The 25,350-nt window shown below is 40.8% G+C and overlaps 1 pseudogene across 1 annotated transcript in view; it reads right to left on the bottom strand.

Annotated features, from left to right (window-relative positions):
* Positions 1–24,877, bottom strand: part of LOC308609637 (ubiquitin-like modifier-activating enzyme 1) — a 50,461-nt pseudogene extending 25,584 nt beyond the window's left edge. Inside the window, exons 1-2 of the transcript in view lie at positions 24,784–24,877; positions 15,255–15,551 (exon numbers count right to left, since the gene is read on the bottom strand). The product of the transcript in view is annotated as a ubiquitin-like modifier-activating enzyme 1 (transcript). The remainder of the gene's footprint in view (positions 1–15,254; positions 15,552–24,783) is intronic.
* Between the last annotated feature and the right edge of the window lie 473 nt (positions 24,878–25,350).

Raw genomic sequence — 25,350 nt, 5'->3', positions numbered from 1 at the left:
GACTAATGAAGAGAAAAAAGAACTTAATAAATAAAACTTTAATTGAAAGAGGAGAAATTGTGACTGACACCCTAGCATACAAATAATAATAAAGAAAGCTAAAAAACAGGGTCACACAAATGCATAAATCTCCACTAACTCTAATGTACCATGTTGCAAGACCATCACGAAGAAGACAAAAAAAAAAGTATGTCTTGATCATACAAATGATGAATTAGAAAATTGATTCAGTATTCAAAACTCTCCAAACAAAGAGAAGTCGAGGATCAGATCATTTCATGGGTGAATTCTACTGAACATTTAATGAAGATTTATTGCCAGGCCTTCCCAACCCTACCAAATAACTAAAAAAGAGGAAACATTTCCAAACTCATTTTATAAAACCAGCATTTATCTGATTAACAAAGCCAGATAAAGATATAACAAGGGAATCACAAAACAAAACAAACAAAAAACGCAGAACTTACAGGCCAATATACTTGTACATATTGATCGAAAAATTCTCAAGAAAATTCTAGCAAACCAAGTTCAATAGCACACTAAAAGGATCAACATGATAAGGTGGGATAACTCCTAAGGATGTAAGGGTAGTTAACATATTAAAATCAATACTTTTAATTAACCACAGGAACAGCATGCAGAAGAAATGTTTGAAAGTATTTTTTAGACTTTCTTGATTAACGCTCTCAACTAACTGTGTAGCGAAGAAACATTTTAAATGTAATAAAGGTCATATATTAACAAGCCCACAGCTAACATCATATTCATGGTGAAGAGCTGAAAACTTTTCCTCTCAGACAGGAAGAAATAAAAAATGCCCACTATCACCACTCCTATTCAACATAATATTAGAATACCTAGCCAGAAGCATTAAGCAAGAAAAAGAAAAGAAAGGGATCAAAAGTGGAAAGGAAGAAGTAAAAATGCCTCTGTTGGAAGATAAAATATGCTGTATGAAGGAAATCCTAAAGTCTCCACCAAAAACCGCATGAAATTGTTAATACTAATAAACAAATTCAGTAATGTTGTTGGCTGTGAAACAAAAATACCAAATTAGTTGCATGTGTATACACTAACAAGAAAATAGCAGACACAAAAATAAAGAAAACACTTCCATTTACGGCAGTACCGAAAACAATAAAATGTTAGGACTACATTTAAGCAAGGAGACAAAAACATCTGTACACCTAAAAATATGATATTTACAAAAACTGAAGAAGACACAAGTGAATAGAAACATATCCCATGTTTCTGAATTGAAAGAATGAATACTGTACAAATGTTCACGCTACCTAAAGCCATCTATAGTTTCATTTGAAACCCAGTAAATTTTCAATGGCAATTTTCCTAGAAATAGAATAAAAATCCTAAAAATTGTACAAAACAACAAAGGAACCTGAAAATAGCCAAAACAATTTTCAGCAAGATAAACAAAGCTGGTTGCAACTCACTTTCTGGTTTCAAACTATTATACAAAGTTATGGTAATCGAAATAGTGTGAAATTAGCATAAAGAAGACAATAGACCAATAGAATAGGACTGACAGCCCAGAAATAAACTCAGCCATGTCCAGTCAACTAACATTTGACAAGGACGACAAGAATAAACAATGGAGTAAAAATAGACTTTACACTGAGTGGTGTTGGAAAAACGGGATATCCACACAGAAAAGAATAAAATTGAACACCCATCTTAGACGATTCAAAAATTAACACAACATGAACAGAAATCACAACATGCCTAGAATTAAACAGAAAATAATCTCCAAGGCATTTGTCTCAGCAATGATTCTTTTGGGTATGATACCAAAAGTAGAAGGAACAAAAGGAAAATTCAACATGTGTGACAACATCAAATTTAAAAGCTTCTGCACAAAAAGAAACTTGAACAGAGTGAAGAGGCATTGAACAGGAGGCATAAGAATTCTCCTATGGAATGGGAGAAAAGATTTGCCAACAACATGCCTGCTACGGGACTAATGTCCAAACATAAAAGGATTCAATTAAAAAAAAGCTGAATAATCTAATTAAAACGTGGGCTGAACACCTTAGCAGATATACTACCTTCATAGGAGACCTACAAATGACCAAGAGACACATGAACATTTGCTCAACATCTGTAATAGTAAGAGAAATGCAAAATAAAACCCCAAAGAGATGTCAACTCACACATTTCCTAGTGGTTATTATGAAAAAGAAAAGACAGAAAAGTGTAGTCAAGCATGTAGAAAACTGGGAAAACTTACAGACTGTTGGTGGGAATATACCTTAGTACAACCACTACATAAAATAATTAGGATGTTCCTCAAAGTACTAAAAATAATACCACCATATAACCTAGCAATTCCATTTCTGAATATACATATTTGAAGGAAATGAAATCAGTTACTTTACTGAGATATTTGAACTCCCATGTTCACTGTATTAATATTTACCAAAATATGCAAGGCATAGACACTAACTGTTTATCAATGAATAAACGGATTAAGAACTGTATATATTACCACAATGAATATTATACAGCCATATAAAGAAAATCCTGCAATTTGTGACCACATGAAATCAACTTGTGGGCATTATGCTTAGTGAAACAATCAGAGACATAAAGACAAACTGTGTGGTCCCACTTATTTATTAAATCTAAATGGCAGAGGTCATCAAAACAGAGAGTTGATATGTATTTAATAGGTGTGGGTTTGGGAAAAATAAGGAGATGAGAGTCAAAGAGTACAAATGTCCTGGTATAAAATATGTAGATTCTTGGGATCTAAGTTACAGCATAGTGACTTAGTTACCAACACTTTATTGCATATTTCAAGGTTACTAGGAAAGTAGATCTTAAATGTTCTTACAGCACACACACAAAAATGGTAACTATGTGAGGTGATAGAAGTATTAACTAACATTATTATCACATTATTTCACAACATAGATGTAAGTCTAATCATCATGCTGTGTACCTTATAATTACCAAGGTTATATGTCAATTATATCTCAATAATGTTGGGGAAAATGTATTAAAGATAGGACCTAAATGTTTCAAAGCCTTTGAGTAAAGATAAGGAAAAAACTTCTCAAGATTGGCCTTGGCAATAATTTCTTGACAATGACAGCAGGAGAGAAGGCAACAAAATTAAAAGTTAAGTGAAGTGAAATTGACCTGAAACATTCCTATATAATAAAGGAAACAATCAACAGAATTAACAGGCAATCTATAGAATAGTATAAAATATTTACAAACACGTACCTTAGAAGTGGCTAATATCCAACATACATAAGGAAAGTGCAAAACCTCAGTAGTGGGATATCACCTCATATCTGTTAGATTGGCTATTATCAAAAAAGAGAAGACAGCAGGCATGACAAAAGGGAACCACCTTACACTCTTGTTGGGAATGCTGTTTGGTGTAGCCACTCTAGAAAAGAGTTTGGAGGTTCCTCATAAAACCAAAAATTAGAACTACCAAATCATCCAGAACAAAATCTTTGGTTATTTATAAAATGGAAGGAAAAATGCCGACTCTAAAAAACACCTGAATACCATGTACACTGCACCATCATTCTCAAATGCCATACCAGGATAACTACACACTTAGCCTGAATAGATGGATAAAGGAAAGGTGCCGCAGCAAGTTATTTTGTGTGGCAGGAAATAAAAGTGGCACAATAAAAATATATTCAGGCATACTAGTAATAAAATGGTGCCTTTGTAACAAAATGGGTGCACCTTAAGGGCACTATGTTAAGTCATCATCTCTAATAGTAAAAGATGTTGAGAAGAAGTATGATGAAAGAAGAAGTAAGAAGTACTTAAGAAGTAAATCAGACAAATAAAAACAAAAATGGTGTAATCTCACTTATAGGAAAAAAAATTAATCTTCGTTGCAGGTTTTTCTCCTTCATCACTTTAAATATATCCTGACAGTCCCTTCTGGCTTGGAGAATTTAACAACTGTCCTTCACAATCTCTTCCAAAATATAGCAGAGGGAGGAACACTCCAAAACTAATTCTATGGTGCCACAATCACCCTGATACCAAAACCAGGCAAAGATATAATAAAAAAAAGGAAAACTACAGGCCAATATCACTGATGAATATAGATGCAAAAATCCTCAACAAAATGGTAGCAAACAGAAGCCAACAGCACATTAAAAGGATAATACACCATGATCAAGTGGAGTTTATTCCAAGAATACAAGGATTCTTCAATATATGCAAATCAATCAACGTGACACTTCATATTAACCAATTGAAGGAGAAAAACAATATGATCATCTCAATGGATGCAGGGAAACTTTCGAAAAAATTCAAACCCAATATATGATAAAAACCCTCCACATAGTAAGCATAGAGGGGAGTTTCCTCAACATAATAAAGGCCATATATGACAAACCCACAGCAAACATCATCCTCAATGGTGAAAAACTGAAAGTATTTTCATTAAGATCAGGAACAAGACAAAGTTGTCCACCCTCACAGCTCTTTCTCCACATAGATTTGGGAGTTTCAGACACAGCAATCAGAGAAGAAAAGGAAATAAAAGGAATCCAAATCAGAAATGAAGAAGTAAAGCTGTCACTCTTTGCAGATGACTTGATACTACACATAGAGTATGCTAAGGATGCTACCAGAAGATGAATAGAGCTAACCGATAAATTTGGTAAAGTAGCACAATACAAAATTAATGCACAGAAATCTCTGGGATTCCAATAGGTTAATGATGGAAAATCTGAAAGAGAAATTAAGGAAACACTCTCATTTACCATTGCAACAAATAGAATAGAAGGAAACATACCCAGGTAGACAAAAGACCTGTATGCAGAAACCTATAAGATGCTGATGAAAGAAATGAAGGAGGATACAAAGAGATGGAGATATATACCATGTTCTTGGGTTTGAAGAATCAACATAGTGAAAATGACTGTATGACATAACGCAATCTACACAGTCAATGCAATCCATATTAAAATACCAATGGCATTTTCGAGGGAACTAGAAGAAAAAAATTCACAGTGTGTATGGAAAAAAAAAAAAAACATGCCGAATAGCCAAAACAATCTTGAGAAAGAAAAACAGAGCTGGATGAATCGTGCTCCTGGACTTCAGACTATACTAAAAGCTACAGTAATCAAGACAGTATGGTACTGGCACAAAAACAGAAATATAGATCAATGGAGCACGGTAGAAAGCCCAGGGGTAAACCCACAGATATATGGTCACCTTATTTTTGATAAAGGAGGGAAGAATATACAATGGAAATAAGACATCCTCTTCAACAAGTGGTGCTGGGAAAACTGAATGGCTACATGTACAAGAATGAAATTAGAACACTCCCTAACGCCATACACAAAAATAAACACAAATCGATTAAAGGACTAAATGTAAGGTGAGACACTATCAAACACTTAGAGGAAAACATAGGCAGAACACTCTATGACATAAATAACAGCAAGATTCTTTTTGACCCACTTCCTAGAAAAATGGAAATAAAAACAAAATTAAAGTAATGGGACATAGTGAAAAAAAATTTTTCACAGGAAAGGAAACTATAAACAACACGAAACGACAACCCTCAGAATGGGAGAAAATATTTGCAAATGAAGCAACTGAAATAGGATTAATCTCCAAAATTTACCAACAGCTCATGCAGCTGTAAACCAAAAAACACAAACCATCCAAAATGGGCAGAAGACCTAAATAGACATTTCTCCAAAGATGATACCCAGATTGCAATAAAACACATGAAAGTTTGCTCAACCTTTCATGTTGAGCATGAATCATTATAGAAATATAAATCAAATCTACAATGAGGTATTACCTCACACTAGTCAGAGGAGCCGTCATCAAAAAATCAATATACTATACATTCTTGAGAGAGTGTAGGGAATAGGAAACCCTCCAGCACTGTTAATGGGAATGAAAATTGTTACAGTCACTATAGAGAACAGTATGGTGGTCATTAAGAAACTAAAACTAGAACTAATATATGACCCCACAATCCCACAACTGTGCATATACCCTGAGAAAACTATAATTCAAAAAGAGTCATGGACCACACAGTTCATTACAGGTGTAATTACAATAGCCAGGACAGGGAAAAAGCTAAGTGTCAATCGACAAATGAATGAATAAAGAAGGTGTGGCATATATATACAATGGAATATTACTCAGAGATAAAGAGAAATTAAATTGAGCTATTTGCAGTTAGGTGGATAGACTTAGAGTCTATCATACTGTGTGAAGTCAGAAAGAGAAAAAGAAAAACACTTTGCTAACACATATATATGGAATCTAAAAAAAAGTTTCTGATGAAGGTAGGAGCAGCACAGGAAAAAAGATGCAGATGTAGAGAATCGACTTGAGAACATGGGGAGTGGAAAGCGTAAGCTGGCACGAAGTGTGAGAGTGGTATGTACATATATACACTACGAAATGTAAAATAGATAGCTAGTGGAAAGCAGCTTCATAGCACAGGGAGATACGTTCAGTGCTTTGTGACCACCTAGCTTGGTGGGATAGGGAGGGTGGGAGGGAGATGCAAGAGGGAGTGGATATGGGAATATACCTATAGCTGATTCACTTTACTATACAGCAGAAACTAACACAACAGTGTAAAACAATTATATTGCCATATAAATGATAAAAAAAACCAATATGCTGTCTAAAAGAACCATTTTATCATTAAGGACACACATAAGCTGAAGGTGAGGGAATAGAAATTGATAGTCCAAACAGTTTCCAAACAAGTGCAGGACTTGATCTCCCAATCTCAGGTAATACAGACTTTCAGTCAAAGTAGGTCACAAGTGATAAATAAGGTCAGTATACAATGATAATGGATCAATTTATCAAGAGAAAATAATAATTGTAAATATATATGTACTGAACGTTGCGGGATTAAACATATATTTAAATCAACCATTAAGAGATCTGATAGAGGGCTTCCCTGGTGGCGCAGTGCTTGAGAGTCCACCTGCCGTGCAGGGGGCATGCCTTCATGCCCCGGTCTGGGAAGAACCCACATGCCGTGGAGCGGCTGGGCCCGTGAGCCATGGCCGCTGAGCCTGCACGTCCGGAGCCTGTGCTCTGCAGCGGGAGATGCCACAACAGTGAGAGACCCGTATACCCACAGCCCCCCACAAAAAAAAAAAAAAAAAAAAAAGATCTGAGAGGATAAATCAACAATAAAACAAATAATAGTAAGTGACTGTATTATCCCACTTTCTACCTTAGAAAATTAATAAAGAAACAGAATGTACCTAATAAACTTATAGAAAACTTCCATTCAACAGTACCAAAATTCATATTCTGCTTAAGTGCTGAAGGAGCATTTCCCAGAATGGACACTGTCTTGAAACATAAAGCAAGCGTTAACAAATTTAAGAAGATCAGAGTCACATTAAGCATCTTTTTTGATCATAATGTTATGAAGCTAGAAATCAATAACAAGAGAAAAAGAAAAATCCCTTATATGTAAACTTATACAACACACACTGGAAACATATATGGGTCAAGGAAGAAGTCAAAAGGGAAATCTGAAACTACCTTCAGATAAACGAAAATGACAACATACCAAAACGTTTGGAATATAGAAAAATCAGTCAATGGATGAATTAATTTTAGCAATCATAGATTCTTCTAAAAGAGAAAAGAATAATCTAAAATAAACCACTTGTGCATATACATGAAGGACTGGGAAAAATGAACAAATTAAGCACCAGGAATAAAAGGAAAAAAATAAGAAAGATTCAAATGGAAATGAATAAAACAAATATCAGATAATTAGGAAAAACTGAATCCAAGTGTGGGAATTTGGAAAGGATCATAAAATTGACAAGATTTAGCAAGACTAACGAAGAGAAAAAAAGAGCTTAATAAATAAAACTTTAACTGAAAGAGGAGAAATTGCAGCTGACACCATAGCATACAAATAGTTATAAAGAATGCTAAAAAACTGGGTTACACAAATGGATAAATCTCCAAAAACTCCTATATAAAACATAGCAAGACAATCATGAAGAAGCAAAAAACAAACAAACAAAAAATATCTTGATCATACAAATAATGACTTAGGAAATTGAAGCAGTATTCAAAACTCTCCCAACAAAGAGAAGCCCAGGATCAGTTAGTTTCACTGGTGAATTCTACTGAACATTTAATGAAGATTTATTGCCAGTCCTTCCCAAACTCTCCCAAATAACTACAAAAGAGGAAACATTTCCAAACTCATTTTATAAAACCAGGATTTTCTTGATTAACAAAGCCACATAAGGAAATAGAAGGGAACACAAAACAAAACAAAACAAAACAAAAAGCACAGAACTTACAAGCTAATATCCTTGTACATATAGATGCAAAAATTCTCAACAAAATTCTAGCAAACCAAATTCTAAAACACACTAAAATGTTCAACATGCTAAGGTGAAATAATTCCTGGTGATGCAAGGGCAGTTAACATTTTTAAATCAAAAATTTTAATTTGGGCTTCCCTGGTGGCGCAGTGGTTGAGAGTCCGCCTGCCGATGCAGGGGACGCGGGTTCGTGCCCCGGTCTGGGAAGATCCCACATGCCGCAGAGCGGCTAGGCCCGTGAGCCATGGCTGCTGAGCCTGCGCATCCGGAGCCTGTGCTCTGCAAGGGGAGAGGCCGCGACAGTGAGAGGCCCGCCTACCGCAAAAAAAAAAAAAAAAAAAAAAAAAATTAATTTACGACACGAATAGCATGCAGAAGAAATGTTTGAAAGAATTTTCTAAATTTTCTTGATTAAAGCTTTCAACTACCTGGGGAGAGAAGAAACATTTTAAATGTAATAAAGATCATATATTATCAAGCCCACAGCTAACATCATATTCAAGATGAAAAGCGGAAAACTTTTCCTCTAAGTCAGGAAGAAATAAAAAATGCTCACTATCACCACTTCTCTTCAACATAATAGTAGAATCCCTAGCCAGAACCATTAGGCACGGAAAAGAAATGAAAGGGATCCAAAGTGGAAAGGAAGAATTTAAAATGTCTCTGTTTGAAGATGACATATTCTGTATGCAGGAAATCCTAAAGACTCCACCAAAATCCCATGAAACTGTTAGAACTAATACATGAAATCAGTAATTTTGTTGGATTTGAAATAAGAATACAAAATTAGTTGCATTTCTATACACTAACAAGAAAATACCTGACAGAAAAAAAAAAAACACTTCCATTTACCGCAGCACCTAAAACAATAAAATGTTAGGAATACATTTAAGCAAGGAGACAAAACCATCTGTACACCTAAAAATATAACATTTACAAAAACTGAAGAAGATATATATAAATAGAAAAGTATCCCATATTTCTAAATTGAAAGAATGAATACTGTTAAAATGTTCACGCTACCTCAAGCTATCTATAGTTTCAATGGAATCCCAATCAACATTTCAATGGCAATTTTCCCAGAAATAGAATAATAATCCTAAAAATTGTACGAAACAACAAAGGACACTGAAGATAGACAAGGCAATTTTCAGCAAGATAAACAAAGCTGGGTGCAACTCACTTCCTGGTTTCAAACTATTATACAAAGTTACGGTAACCAAAATAATGTGAAATTAGAATAAAAACAGACAAAATACCAATAGAATAGGACTGAGAGCCCAGAAATAAACTCAGCCATATCCAGTCAACTAACACATGACAAAGAAGACAAGAATGAACAATGGAGTAAAAATAGACTTTACACTAAGTAGTGTTGGAAAAGCTGGATATCCACATGGAAAAGAATAAAATTGAACACCCATCTTAGATGACTCAAAAATTAACACAACGTGAACAGAAATCACAAAATCCTTAGAATTAAACAGAAAAAAATCTCCAAGGCATTTGTGTCAGCAATGATTCTTTTGGATATGATACCAAAAGTAGAAGGAACAAAAATAAAATTCAACATGTGTGAAAACATCAAATTTAAAAGCCTCTGCACAAAAAGAAACTTGAACAGAGTGAAGAGGCAATGGAACAGGAGGCATAGGAATTCTCCTATGGAATGGGAGAAAATATTTGCCAACAACATGCCAGCTACAGGACTAATGTTGAAACATAAAAAAGACTTAGTTTTTTTTAGAAAAGTTGAATAATCTAATTAAAAGGTGGGCTGAAGATCTTAGCAGATATATTCCCCCCATAGGAGACGTACAAATGACCAACTGACACATGAACATTTGCTCAACCTCTTTAATAGTAAGAGAAATGCAAAATAAAACCACAATGAGATAGCAACTCACGCATTTCATAGTGGTTATTATGAAAAAGAAAAGACATAAAAGTGTAGTCAAGCATGTAGAAAACAGGGAACACTTACAGACTTTTGGTGGTAATGTAACTTAGTACAACCACTATGGAAAATAATATGGATGTTCCTCAAAATTCTAAAAATAATACTACCATATAACCTAGCAATTCCATTTCTGAATATACATAATTGAAAGAAATGAAATCAATTAACTTACAGAGATATTTGCACTCCCATGTTCACTGTGTAAATATTTATCTAAAATATGCCAGGCATAGTCACTAACCGTTTATCAATGATTAAATGGATTAAGAAATGTATATATTATGACAGTGGATATTATACAGTCATATAATGAAATTCCTGCAATTTGTGACCACATATAATCAACTTGCAGGCATTATTCTTAGTGAAACAATCAGAGACATAAAGACAAACTGTGTGATCCCACTTATTTATGAAATCTAAATGTCTGAGGTCTTCAAAAAAAAGAGTGTATACGTATTTAATAGGTGTGAGGTTCGGAGAAATAGGGAGATGATAGTCAAAGAGCATAAATTTCATGTTATAAAATGTGTAACTTCTTGGGATCTAAATTACAGGATAGTGACTTAGTTACCAATACGTTATTGCATGTTTAAAAGTTACTCGGAAAGTAGATCTTAAATGTTCTTACAGCACACACACAAATTTGGTAACCATGTGAGGTGATAGAAGTATTAACTAACATTATTATCACATTATTTCACAGCATAGATGTAAATCTAACCATCATGCTGTGTACCTTAAAACTGCCAACGTTATATGTCAATTGTATCTCAGAAATGTTGGGGAAATTGCTTTAAAGATAAGACCAAAATGTTTCAAATCCATTGAGAAAAGATAAGGAACAAACTTTTCAAGATTGGCCTTGGCAATAATTCCTTGGCTATGACAGCAGTAGAGCAGGCAACAAAATCAAAAGTTAAGTGAAGTGAAATTGAACTGAAACATTCCTATATAATAAAGGAAACAATCAACAGAATTAACAGGCAATCTACAGAATTGCAGAAAATATTAGAAACACATACGGGATAAGCAGCTAATAACAAACATACATTAGGAAAGTGCAAAACCTCTGTAGTGGAATATCACCTCATATCTATTAGATTGTCTATTATAAAAAAAAAAGAGAAGATAGCAGGCATGACAAAAGGGAACCCTCCTACATTCTTGTTGGGAATGCTGATTGGTGTAGCTGCTCTAGAAAACAGTTGGAAGATTCCTCAAAAAGCTAAAAAAGTAGAACTACTAAATCATCCAGAAAAAATCTTTGGATATTTTTATAGAGGAAGGAAAATCACCGAGTCATAAAGATACCTGCATCCCATGTACACTGCACCATCATTCTCAAATGCCATAACAGGAAACAACACACTTAGGCTAAATAGATGGAAAAAGAAAATGTGGCACAGAAAAGTATTTTGTGTGGCAGGAAAAAAAATGTGTCACAATAAAAATATATTCAGGCATAGTAGAAGGAAAATGCTGCCTTTTGTAACAAAATGGGTGCACCTTGAGGGCACTATGTTAAGTCAACATCTCTAATAGTAAGAAATGTTGAGCAGAAGTACGACGAAGTGAGAAGTACTTAAGAAGTAAGTCAGGCATATAAAAACAAACATGGTGTGATCTCACATATTTCAAAAAAAAATAATCTTAGTTGCAGGTTTTTCTCCTTCATCACTTAAGATGTCCTGCCAGTCCTTTCTGGCTTAAAGAGTTTAACATCTGTCTTTCTCAAACTCTTCCAAAATATGGCAGAGGGAGGAAAAGTCCAAAACTAATTCTATGGAGACACCATCACTGATACCACAACGAGACAAAAATATCACAAAAAAAGAAAACTGCAGGTCAATATCACTGATGAATATAGATGCAAAAATCCTCAACAAAATAGTAGCAAACAGAAGCCAACAGCACATTAAAAGGAAAATACACCATGATCAAGTGGGGTTTATTGCAGGAATAAAAGGATTCTTCAATATATGCAAATCAATCAACGTGATACACCATATTAAAAAATTGAAAGAGAAAACACATGTGATCATCTCAATAGAAGCAGAGAAAGCTTTTGAAAAAATTCAACACCAGGTTATGATAAAAACCCTCCACACAGTAGACATCGAAGGAAGATTCCACAACATAATAAAGGCCATATATTGCCAGAGTCCAGCTCTAGTGAGTCTCGGGATACCCGAGGGATGGATAGCGTCGGCAAAGGAAATAATTCTATTACACTTCTTAAAGTATCAGCATTGCATGTTTCTCTTTCTCATGTCTTTATTCTTCATTCTTCCTCTATTGTTTACAATCACAGGTTTATATATCGTAGTTGATTACATTACCAGGTACGTGGACAAACAATCTTAGCACAATCAAACCTGAAAATATTCTATAAAGATTTTTTAAAACAAACATCCCCTAGTTTCTAGATGTCCTATTAAAATATTTCCCCAAGTTCCCATTAATCACAGGTTGTTTCTTAGTAACCAAGCCAAGCAGTTCTATGATTATTTCAATTGTAAAATTTGGAGCTACTTGTTCCTATTTTTCTTCTTGCATGTGCATCCTTTTACAATGGTTCCAGGAAAATATTTACAATGTACCTGCATGCTCTTTCTCGTTGTTTCCTTCAACTGAGACAGCGTTTTCTCCCTATCCGGGCAACGAATTCTGCTCTAGTCATTTGTTTTTCTATAATTAATTTTCCTTTATAATAGAACGATAAATTTCCTATGTCATCATCAGGAACTCAGCCCATGGCCATAACTCCATACTAGAGGGTGTTTTTCACAAAAACATCCCCTTAGCTCCAGGCTCTTAATTCTTTACCATTTACACAGAGCTTTAGTGGGTACTTCCCATCCTATGATAGTTTCAGGAGGGGGAGTCCTAGAGGAATTTTTTTTCACCTGGAGCAACATCCCCCCAAAATTGCCCCTGTATGTTAAGTGATTATCATAAAACATAACAACGGAGCTGTAGTCCACCTTACTGACACGGCACTGCCTTGCAGTGCCTTCCGTTGCTCATGACTTTGTCATGGTGCAATCCCTCCAGGATGGCTTCCGACATCACCCCCTTTTTTATTTTTTAAAAGTGCAGTATGTAGCTCCACAGAAAGTTGTTTGATGCTTTTAATAATTATTCTAATGATGACTGGAAGTAAAAATATCAGAATTAGTACAACAACTGCCATGATTCCTCCATTAATGAGCATTGAGAATAAGGTTTTATGTGACACAAATGACTTAATACTTTCAAAAAATTTCTGAGCAGACTCTGCCAGAGATAAACCTAAGTTTGTATTTCCTATGTCATGAATCTCTTGATGTAATTTAGTAGGGGCTAAACTAGCATCTGTTTGGTTCCAAACTCCCATAATATGAGTACGAATTTATTCCCAAGAATATAATGATTCATTCACTTTTAGAGGAGTAACACAAATCCATCTATATTTTTTATGACACCTCAAAGCTAATCTTACTTTGAGCTCTGTTAATTCATGCCCTATGTGTAAAATTGCTTCTTCTAAGGCATCCACCTTTGCTTCTAACTTTCTGTCTATAACCTCCTGAGTAGCCAGAGCTAAAGATTCATTTTTTGAAAGCTCATTTACATGTTGAGCTGTATGTACATGTTGAGCTAAGGAACTTATTGAAAGAGAAAGTGATGCTATTACAGCTATAAATGTAGATATTGTAAGAATTAAAGCTGCAACAAGTCTCTTTGAATGTAATAAAAGTTCAGTTTCATGCAAAACTTGTAAGCCATAATCATCATACGAGGCAGAGGATAATTTTACAGGCAACATAATGTATGGCGGTCGTTTAAGAATCATTAAAACTTGTACATTCATAGAGGGATTTATACAACTTGTCGAAATACAATCATAGCAATGTGTCCAAAAAGTAGAATCAGAAGTATTTTAATAAATATTTAGATCCACATATTTTGGGGCTACCAAGAATACATAAGGTGCTGACACACAAGCCTGCATAGAATAAATGCCCATATTTTTAGGTCTATGAAGAATAACTGGTGGTGGTGCAGCAATAGCTTTCCAAAGCTGGGTCTGTGCATAATACATACTCTCTTGAGCCATAGATAGTATAGGAGGCACACATCCTCCAGTGTGCCATCTATTAACAAGCATAGAAGCAGGAATGAGTGTATTATTCCAATCATAATGTGCATGATGTTGTAAATAAGATCTATAATCCTTACATGGATCAGGATTATTCCAATCATGCACATTTTTTTGTGGTATCCTCTATGGGAGTATCAATTCTTGAAGAATATATACAATAATTCCATGTAGGAAATCTGGTATTGGTATCTACAGCGTCCCAGTTACTATCCAATTGGTCTTCCGGAGATTGTAATATAGATGATTGTACTCCTGTATGGATACCATAAGGAGGATTACAAGGAAGAAATTTTAAAGATGAGAGGAAGGTTGATTATAAGTTGGATCTTCTCCAGGTGCTAGGTAAATCAAAGACCAAAGAAGTCTCTTATTAGATTGACTCAAAGGAGAAGCAGTAAGCTGTCCTTTAAGAAAAACCGGTATACATCCATCCTTACGAGAGGCTACAGAGTTATTAATTGATGGAAATATAAAACATATAGTATGGAACCCTGATTTTCCATGAAATGTAAAATTATTATTTGTTTTAAATTTATTATATGGATAGGAGTTTATGGCTCCTCCCATTAACCTGGACATAGTAGTAGACACTGGTATACCCTCATTATCCCAGGCTACAGTTTGTAAAATCGGTGGATCAGGGAGATATGTCCAATAAGATTTATCCAAAGCATTTCCCCTAGTTACCTGGCAGGCCAATATAGCAAGCATAGCAACAAAAAGATTTCCAGGTGTTAAGGTAGCTCCCTGGTCTGTTACCACTTTATCGGCGTCATCAGCAAGCGTTTAATCTGACCCCACGTTGGTGGATTCGAAGTTCTTGTAGAGATGGCTTGTGTCTTGCGAGGTCTTGGGTGCGGACGCGGAAGACAAAGAATTGGTCTCTCTCCAATGGTGAGCTTTTGTATCTGCTGCAGCAGCGGTTCTTTAGCTGATGGTGATTCATTAGCTGACGTCTCCGGCTGTGGTGCCTTGTGCCTGACTGGGAAGTGGTAAGGCGGGGTCGGAGGGCCCGACATGTCTGATGAGACGGTCAGGCACCCACAACGGCGAGTCAGCGTCCTGTGGAAATACACAAGCATACCCTCAGCCGCTGGTTAGAAAATATCAGGTCCTTTCCATTGACGAGTGAGCAGATCCTTCCATTTCACCCTATGTTTAGGTTTATTAATATCGGGATTCCAATGCCTCATCATGGCAGTATTACCTTGTGAATCAGTATTCAAATTATTTAATACAAATAGTGTGTGTTGAAGATGTGATGTGGAGAAGTGTATTTGAATTCCCCTTGCTGTAAATTTGTAATTTGAACTTTTAAAGTATGATGGGCTCTTTCCACTATTGCATGACCCTGAGGATTATAGGGGATTCCCATAGAATGGGAAATATTAAATTTTTCACAAAAGTCTTTAAAAGCCTTAGAAATGTAGGCAGGAGCGTTATCAGTTTTTAGAGCTTTTGGAATGCCTAGAAAGGCAAAACAGAAAAATACGTGTTGCATAACATCCTTAAAAGCTTTCCCGGTTCTTGCTGAGGCAAGAATTACATGAGAATAGGTATCCACAGAACCATGTACATAAGATAGCTTTCCAAAAGTTGGCACATGAATTACATCCATTTGCCATAACATATTAGGTAATAATTCTCTAGGGTTGACCCCCATGGGCAAACTGGATGAATAAGTTGGACAATGTGGACAATTTTTAATTATAGATCTGGCTGTCTCCCGGGGCAGTTGAAATTGATATCACAGAGCTACGGAATTTTGATGATGCAAATTATGTGAAGCTTGTGCCTCCTCAATACAAGGGAAAGCGACAATTCGTGTCAAAAGGTCAGCTTGGCGATTACCTTCACATATGATTCCAGGCAAGTTAGAATGTGACCTTACATGACCGACATAATAAGGTAAATAACGTGCCCAAACTTGTTTTTGTAAAGAAGCTCACAGTGATAGTGCCAATGGTGGCGGTGCCCACGGTGACACTGCCCACGGTGACAATGCCCATGATGACAGTGCACATGGAGACAGTGCCCACGGTGCCATTGCCTATGGTAACAGTGCTCACAGTGACAGTACCCATGGTAACAGTGACCACGGTGAGAGTGCTCATGTTGATAATGTCCATGGTGAGAGGTCTCACTGGGACAGTCCGCATTGTGCCAGTACCCATAGTGACAGTGCTCATGGTGACAGTGCCCATGGTGACAGTGACCATGGTGAGAGCGCTCGCGGTGGTAGTGCTCACAGTAATAGTGCTCATGGTGACAGGGCCGATGGTGACAGTGCTCACAGTGACAGTGCCCATGGTGATAGTGCCCATGGTGAGAGTCCGCCCATTGATAGTGCCCATGGTGGCAGTTCCCATTGTGAAAGTGCTCATGATGACATTTCCCATGTTGGTAGTTCCATGGTGACAGTGCTCATGGTGATAGTGACCATGGTAACAGTGTACATGGTGGCTGTGCCTTTGGTGACAGTGCCCATGGTGATATTGCTCATGGTGACACTGCTTATGGTGATAGTTCTTATGGTAATAGTGTGTATGGTGAAACTTGACACAGTGACAGTGCTTATGGTGACAGTGTTCACAGCGATAGTGCCGATGGTGAAAGTGCCCATGCTGACAGTGCCCATAGTCACAATTCTCACGGTATAGTGCTCATGGTGACAATACCAGGGTGACAGAGCTCATGGTAAAAGTGCTCATGGTGGCAGTGCCCATGGTGACAGTACCTAAGGTGACAATTCCCATGGTGAGAGTGATCATGGTGAGAGTGCTCATGGTGACAATACACAGGGTGTCCTGCCCATGGTGACAGTGATCATGGTGAAACTGCTCATGTGGACAGTGCCATAAATGACAGTTCTCATTGTGGCAGTGCTCATGGTGACTGTGCTCAGAGGGACGGTGCCCATTGTTACAGTGCTTATGGTGATAGATGTCACGGTGGCCGTGCCCACGGTGACAGTGCCCACGCTGACAAAGCCCATGGTGATACCTCCCATTGTGACAGTGCCCACAGTGAAAGAGCCCACGTTGACAGTGCCCAAGATCACAGTGCCCATAGTGAGAATTCTAATGTAGACTGTGCCCTTTGTGACAGTGCCCACTGTGACAATGCCCATTGTGACTCTGCTCACGGTGACCGTACTGATGCTGACAGTGCCGATGGTGATAGTGCCAATAGTGAGAGTGCTCACAGTGAAACTGCCCATGGAGACACTGCCCATGGTGATAGTGCTCATCGTGACATCCCCTCGGAGGCAGTGCCAATGGTGAGAGTCCCCGTGGTGACAGTTCTCATGGTGAAAGTGACCCTATTGACTCTGTTCATGGTGACAATGCTCAAGGTGATAGTCTCCATGATGACAGTGCCCATGGTGACTGTTCACATGGTGACAGTGCCTATGGTGATAATGCAATTAGTGACAGTGCTCATGGTGAGAGTGCCCATGGTGATAGTGCCCATGGTGAGAGTCCTTACGTTGATAATGCCCATGGTGGTAGTTCCCATTGTGAAAGTGCTCACGATGCTGGTGACCATGATAACAGTGCAGGTGGTGGCAGTGCCCTTGGTGACAGTGCCCATGATGACAGTACTCATGGTGACAATTCTCACGGTGATAGTGCCCATGGTGACATTGCACATGGTGGCATTGAAAAATGGTGAGAGTGCCCATGTTGACAGTTCTCATGGTGACAGTGCACATGGTGACAACCCACGCAGACAGTACTCACGGTGATATTTCTCATGGTTGCAGTACCCATGGTGACAGTGCTCACAGTGATAGTGCACATGGTGGCAGTGCCCATGGTGACAGTGCCCATGGTGACACTGCCCACAGCACTATTGTCTATGCTGACAGTGCTCATGGTAACAGTGCCCATGAGACAGTGAGTAAGGTGAGAGTGCTCACAGTGATATTGCCCATGGTGACAGGGCTCATGGTGACAGTCCGAATTGTGTCAGTACCCAGGGCAACAGTGCTCGTGGGGACAGTGACGACAGTGAGAGTGCTGACGGTGATAGTGCTGACGGTAATAGTGCTTATGGTGACAGTGCAAATGGTGACAATACCCATGGTGAGAGTACTCATGTTGAAAATACCCATGGTGGCAGTTCTCATAGCGACAGTTCTCATGGTGACAGTGCTCATAATAGCAGTTCCCAAGGTGGCAGTGCTCGTGGTGACAGTGCTACTGGTGACAATGCACTTGGTGGCAGTTCCCATGGGGACAGTACCGATGGTGACACTGTGCATTGTTACAGTGCCCATGGTAACCGTGCTCACGGTGATAGTGCACATCGTGACAGTGCCCCTGGTGGTAGTTCACCTGGTGACAGTGCTAAATAGTGACAGTGCACATGCTGACAGTGCTCATGGTGATAGTGCCCACGGTGACAATGCACACGGTGATAATGGACATTGTTACAGTGTTCATGGTGACAGAGCCCAAGGTGGCAGTGGCCATGGTGACAGTGCCCACAATGACAGTGCCCTTGGTGACAGTGCCAACAGTGACAGTGCCCATGCTGACACTTCTAACGGTGGCAGTACCCATTGAGACAGTTAGATTGGTGAGATTTGTCACAGTGATAGTGCCCATTGTGACAGTGCTCACAGTGACAATGCCCATGGTGCCAGGACCCATAGAGACATTCCACATGGTCACATTTCTCAGAGTGCATGTGCCTATAATGATATTACCCATCTTGACACTGCACATGGTGGCAGTGCAAAATGGTGACAGTGCCCATGGTGACATTGCTCATGGTGACTTGGCTTACATTGATAGTCCTTATGGTCACAGTGTGCATGGTGACACTGCACAGAGTGACAGTGTTCATGGTGACAGTGTTCATGGTGATAGTTCCCATTGTGAGAGTGTCCATGGTGACAGTGACCATAGTCACAAATCTCATGCTGTAGTGCTCACAGTGACAGTGCCCAAAGTGAAAATGCCCAGGGTGACAGTACTCATGGTGAGAGTGCCCATGGTGACAGTGCCCTTGGTGACATTGCCCATGTTCACAATTCTCACAGTGATAATGCCTATGGTGAGAGTACCTAGGGTGACAATGCCCATGGTGACAGTGCCCATGGGGTCATGCCCATGGTAGAGAGCGCTCATGGTGACTGTGCCATGTTGGCAGTGCCATAAATAACAGTGCTCATTGTGGCAGTGCTCATGGTAACCGTGCTCATGGTGACATTGCCCTTGTATACAGTGTTTATGGTGTCAGTGTCCACGGGGACAGTGCCCACGCTGACACAGCCCATGGTGATACTTCCTATTGTGACAGAGCCCACCCTAACAGTGCCCAGGGTGACAGCGCCCAGTGTGACAAGGCCCATGGTGACAAGGCTAATGGTGACCGTGCCAATGGTGACAGTGCCGATGGTGAGAGTGCCAATAGTGACAGTGCTCATGGTGAAACTGCCCATGGAGACATTGCCCATGGTGATAGTGCTCATTGTGGCAGTGTACATGGTGACCATGCTTATGGTGACAGTGCCCCTGGTTACAGTGCTTATGGTGATAGATGTCACGGTGGCCATGCCTATGGTGACAGTGCCCATGCTGACAAAGCCCATGGTGATACTTCCCATTCTGACAGTGCCCACTGTGACAGAGCCCATGGTGACGGTGCCCAATATCACAGTGCTCATGGTGAGAGTGCTAATGGTGACTGTGCCCATGGTGACAGCGCCCATTGTGACAACACCCATTGTGACAGTGTTCATGGTGACCATGCCGATGATGACAGTGCCGATGGTAATAGTGCCAATACTGAGAGTGCACAGGGTGACACGGCCCATGGAGACCACTGACAATGGTGATAGTGCTCATCGTGACAACCCCTAAGGGGCAGTGCCAATAGTGAGAGTATGCATGGTCACAGTTCTCACGGTGGAAGTGACCCTGTTGAAATTGCTCATGGTGACAGTGCTCAAGGTGATAGTCTCCATGTTGACAGTGCCCATGGTGACTGTTCTCATGGTGACAGTGCCTATGGTGATAATGCTCTTAGTGACAGTGCTCACAGTGACAGTGCCCATGGTGACAGTGACCACGGTGACTGTTCTCACCATGATAGTACCCATGGTGACAGTGTTCATGATGACAGCCCGCACTGAGGCTGTGCCCGTGGTGACAGTTCTCAGGGTGATAGTGCTCATGGTGATAGTACTCACGATGACATTGCCCAAGGAGACAATACTCACGGTGTCAGTAATCATGGTGAAAGTGCCCATGGTGGCAGTTCTCATAGGGACAGTTCTTGTGACAGTGCTCATGGTGGCAGTGCTCGTGGTGACAGTGCTCATGGTGGCAGTGCCCATGGTGAGAATACCAATGGTGACACTGCACATGGTGACAGTGCACATAGTCATGGTGCCTCTGGTGGCAGTGCAAAATAGTGACAGTGCCCATGGTGATATTGCTCATGGTGATAGTGCCCATGGTGAGAGTGCCCATGGTTATCATGCTCATTGTGACAGTGTCCATGGTGACAATGCCCCTGGTGACAGTGCACACCGTGAGAATGCCCATGGTGGCCGTGCCCATGGTCAAAGTTCTTATCATGATAGAGCTACGGTACCAGTGTTCATGATAATAGTGCCCACGGAGGCAGTGCCCACAATGAGAATGCCAAAGATGAGAATACTGACTGTGACAGTTCCGATGGTGACTTTTCTCTCTGTGACAGTGCCCTTGGGGAGAGTTAGCGTGGTGAGATTTCTCACGGTGATAGTGCCCATTGTTTCAGTGCTCACAGTGACAAGACCCATTGCGCCAGTGCCCATCATGACATTGCTCATGGTGATAGTTCTCATGGTGAGAGTGCCCATGGTGATATTACCCATGGTGAGAGTACTCAGTGATAAAGTGCTCATGGTGACAGTGCCTAAGTTGATAGTGCACATGGTGGCAGTGCAAAATATTGACAGTGCCCATCATGACATTTCTTAATGTGATAGTCCTTGCAGTGACATTGTGCATGCTGACACTGCCTACGGTGACAGTGCTTTTGTTGACAGTGCTCATGGTGATAGTGCCAATGTTGGAAGTGCCCATCGTGAAAGTGCCCATGGTGACAGTTCTTATAGTGAGAGTGGTCAGAGTGGCAGTGCTCATGGCAAAGTGACCATGGTGACAGAGCTCACGGTGACAGTGCCCAAAGTCACAATACCCATGGTGACAGTGCTCAGACTGACAGTTCTCATGGTGATACTGAGAATGATGACAGTGCTAATGGTGACATTGGTCAGGGTTGCAGTACCCATGGTGATAGTGCTGAAACTGACAGTGCCTATGGTGATAGTGCCCATGGTGAGTGTGCTCACGTGAATAGTGCCATGGTGGCAGTGCCCTTTGTGAAAGTGCTCATGATGACAGTGCCCATGTTGGTAGTTCCCATGGTGACAGTGCTCACGGTGATAGTGACCATGGTAACAGTGCACAGGGTGGCCGTGCCCTTGGTGAGAGTGCCCATGATGACAGTACTCATGGTGCCAGTGCTCATGTGATAGTGCCCATGGTGACAGTGCACATGGTGGTAGTGCACATTGTGGCAGTGGAAAATGGTGACAGTGCTCATGTTGACAGTTCTCATGGTGACAGTGCAAACGGTGACAACCCATGCTGACATTGCTCACAGTGACAGTGCACATGATAGTAGTACCCGTGGTGACAGTGCTCACAGTGGTATTGCCCATGGTGGCCTTGCCCATGGTGACACTGCCCACGGTGACGATACCCATGATGACAGTGCCCATGGTGACAGTGCCCACGCTGCCATTGCCTATGGTGATAGTGCTCACAGTGACAGTACCTATGGTAACAGTGATCACGGTGAGAGTGTTCATGGTGATAGTGTCCATGGTTACAGTGCCCATGTTCACAATTCTCACAGTGATAATGCCTATGGTGAGAGAACCTAGGGTGAAAATGCCCATGGTGACAGTGCCCATGGTGTCATGCCCATGGTGACAGTGCTCATGGTGACAGTGCTCATGATTGCAGTGCCATAAATAACAGTGCTCATTGTGGCAGTGCTCATGGTGGCCGTGCTCATGGTGACAGTGTCCATGTTTACAGTGTTTATGGTGATAGATGTCATGGTGTCAGTGCCCACGGAGACAGTGCCCACACTGACAAAGCCCATGGTGATACTTCCCATTGTGACAGTGCCCATTGTGACAGTGCCCATGATGACATTGCCCAGTGTGAGAAGGCCAATGGTGACAGGGCCCACAGTGACCGTGCCTGTGGTGATAGTGCCAACAGTGAGAGTGCAAATAGTGACAGTGTTCAGGGTGAAACTGCCCATGGAGGCAATGCCCATGGTGATAGTGCTCATTGTGACAACCCCTCAGTGACAGTGCCAATGGTGATAGTCCCCGTGCTGACAGTTCTTACATTGAATGTGACCATGGTGATATTGCTCATGGTGACAGTGCTCATGGTGACAGTGCTCAAGGTGATGGTCTCCATGTTGACAGTGCCCATGGTGACACTTCTCATGGTGACAGTGACTATGGTGAAAATTCTCATAGTGACAGTGCTCACGGTGAAGTGTCCATGGTGATATTACCCATGGTGACAGTACTCATGGTAAATGTGCCCATGGTGACACTGCACATGGTGGCAGTGTAAAATAGTGGCAGTGCCTATGGAGATATTGCTCATGGTGACATTGCTTACGGTGATAGTGTGTATGGTGAAACTGCACACAGTGACAGTGCTCATGGTGGCAGTGTTAATGGCGATAGTGCTGATGGTGAATGAGCCGATGGTGACAGTGCCCAGAGTCACAATTCTCACGGTGTAGTGCTCACGGTACAGTGCCCAGGGTGACAATAAACAGGAAGACTGTACTCATGGTGACAGTGTTCATATTGGCATTGCCCATGTTCACAATTCTCACAGTGATAATGCCTATGGTGAGAGTACCTAGGGTGACAATGCCCATGGTGACAGTGCCCATGGGGTCATGCCCATGGTGACAGTGCTCAGGGTCACAATGCTCATGGTGGCAGTGCCATAAATAACAGTGCTCATTGTGCCAGTGCTCATGGTGACATTGCCCGTGTTTACAGTGTTTATGGTGATAGATGTCACGGTGTCAGTGCCCATGGGGACAGTGCCAAGGCTGACAAAGACCATGGTGATACTTCCCATTGTGACAGTGCCTACGGTGACAGTGCCCATGGTGACAGCACCCAGTGTCACAAGGCCCATGGTGACAGTGCTCACGGTGATGGTGCCCATGGTGACAGTGCCGGTGGTGAGATTGCCAATAGTGACAGTGCTCATGGTAAAACTGCCCAAGGAGACATCGCCCATGGTGATAGTGCTCATGGTGACAACCCCATGGTGACAGTACCAATGTTGGTAGTCCCCGAGGTGACAGGTCTTACATTAAATGTGACCATGGTGACAGTGCTCAAGGTGATAGTCTCCATGTTGGCAGTGCCCATGGTGACAAATCTCATGGTGACAGGGCCAATGGTGAAAATTCTAATAGTGAGAGTGCTCATGGTGACAGTGACCATGGTGATATTACCCATGGTGACAGTACTCATAGTGAAAATGCCCATGGTGACACTGCACATGGTGGCAGTACAAAATGGTGAAAGTGCCCATGAGGATATTGATCATGGTGACATTGCTTACGGTGCTAATCCTTACAGTGAGAGTGTGTATGGTGAAACTGCACACAGTGATAGTGCTCATGGTGACCGTGTTCACGGCGATAGTGCCAATGGTGAATGTGCCAATGGTGACAGTGCCCATGTTCACAATTCTCACAGTGATAATGCCTATGGTGAGAATACCTAGGGTGACAATGCCCATGGTGACAGCGCCCATGGTGTCATGCCCATGGTGACAGTGCTCAGGGTCACAGTTTTCATGGTGGCAGTGCCATAAATAACAGTGCTCATTGTGCCAGTGCTCATGGTGACAGTGCCAATGTTTACAATGTTTATGGTGATAGATGTCACGGTGTCAGTGACCACGGGGACACTGCCTAGGTTGACAAAGCCCATGATGATACTTCCCATTGTGACAGTGCCAACGGGGTCAGAGTCCATGGTGACAGTGCCCAAGATCACAGTGCCCATGGTGAGAGCGCTAACGGTGACTGATCCCATGGTGACAGCACACAGTGTGACAATGCCCTTTATGACAGTGCTCACGGTGACCGTGCCTATGCTGACAGTGCTGATGTTGATAGTGCCAATATTGAGAGTGCTCACGGTGACACTGCCCATGGAGACACTGCCCATGGTGATAGTGCTCATCATGACAAACCCTCGGAGGCAGTGCCAATGGTGAGAGTCCCCGCGGTGACAGTTCTAACGGTGAAAGTGATCCTGTTGTAATTGCTCATGGTGACATTGCTCATGGTGATAGTTTCCATGTTGCCAGTGCCCATGGTGACTGTTCTCACGGTGACAGTGACCAGGGTGACTGTTCTCACCATGGTAGTGCCCATGGTGACAGTGTTCACGGTGACAGTCCGCATTGAGGCTGTGCCCATGGTGACAGTGCTCAGGGTGATTGTGCTCACGGTGATAGTACTCACGTTGACAGTGCCAAAGGTGACAATAACCACGGTGACCGTAATCATGTGAAAGTGCCCATGGTGACAGTTCTCATAGTGACAGTTCTTGTGACGGTGCTCATGGTGGCTGTGCTCATGGTGACAGTGCTCTTGGTGACAGTGCTCATGGTGGCAGTGCCCATAGTGAGACTACCAATGGTGACACTGCCCATGGTGACAGTGTACATGGTCATGGTGCATCTGGTGGCAGTGCAAAGAGTGACAGTGCCCATGGTGATATTGCTCATGGTGAGAGTGCCCATGGTTACATTGCT

This window comes from Mesoplodon bidens (assembly GCF_964165515.1).
Source record: "Mesoplodon bidens genome assembly, chromosome: Y".
Classification (NCBI taxonomy): Eukaryota; Metazoa; Chordata; class Mammalia; order Artiodactyla; family Ziphiidae; genus Mesoplodon; species Mesoplodon bidens.
The sequence above is the reverse complement of the archived record's forward strand: the minus strand, read 5'-3'. Positions and strand labels throughout refer to the sequence as shown.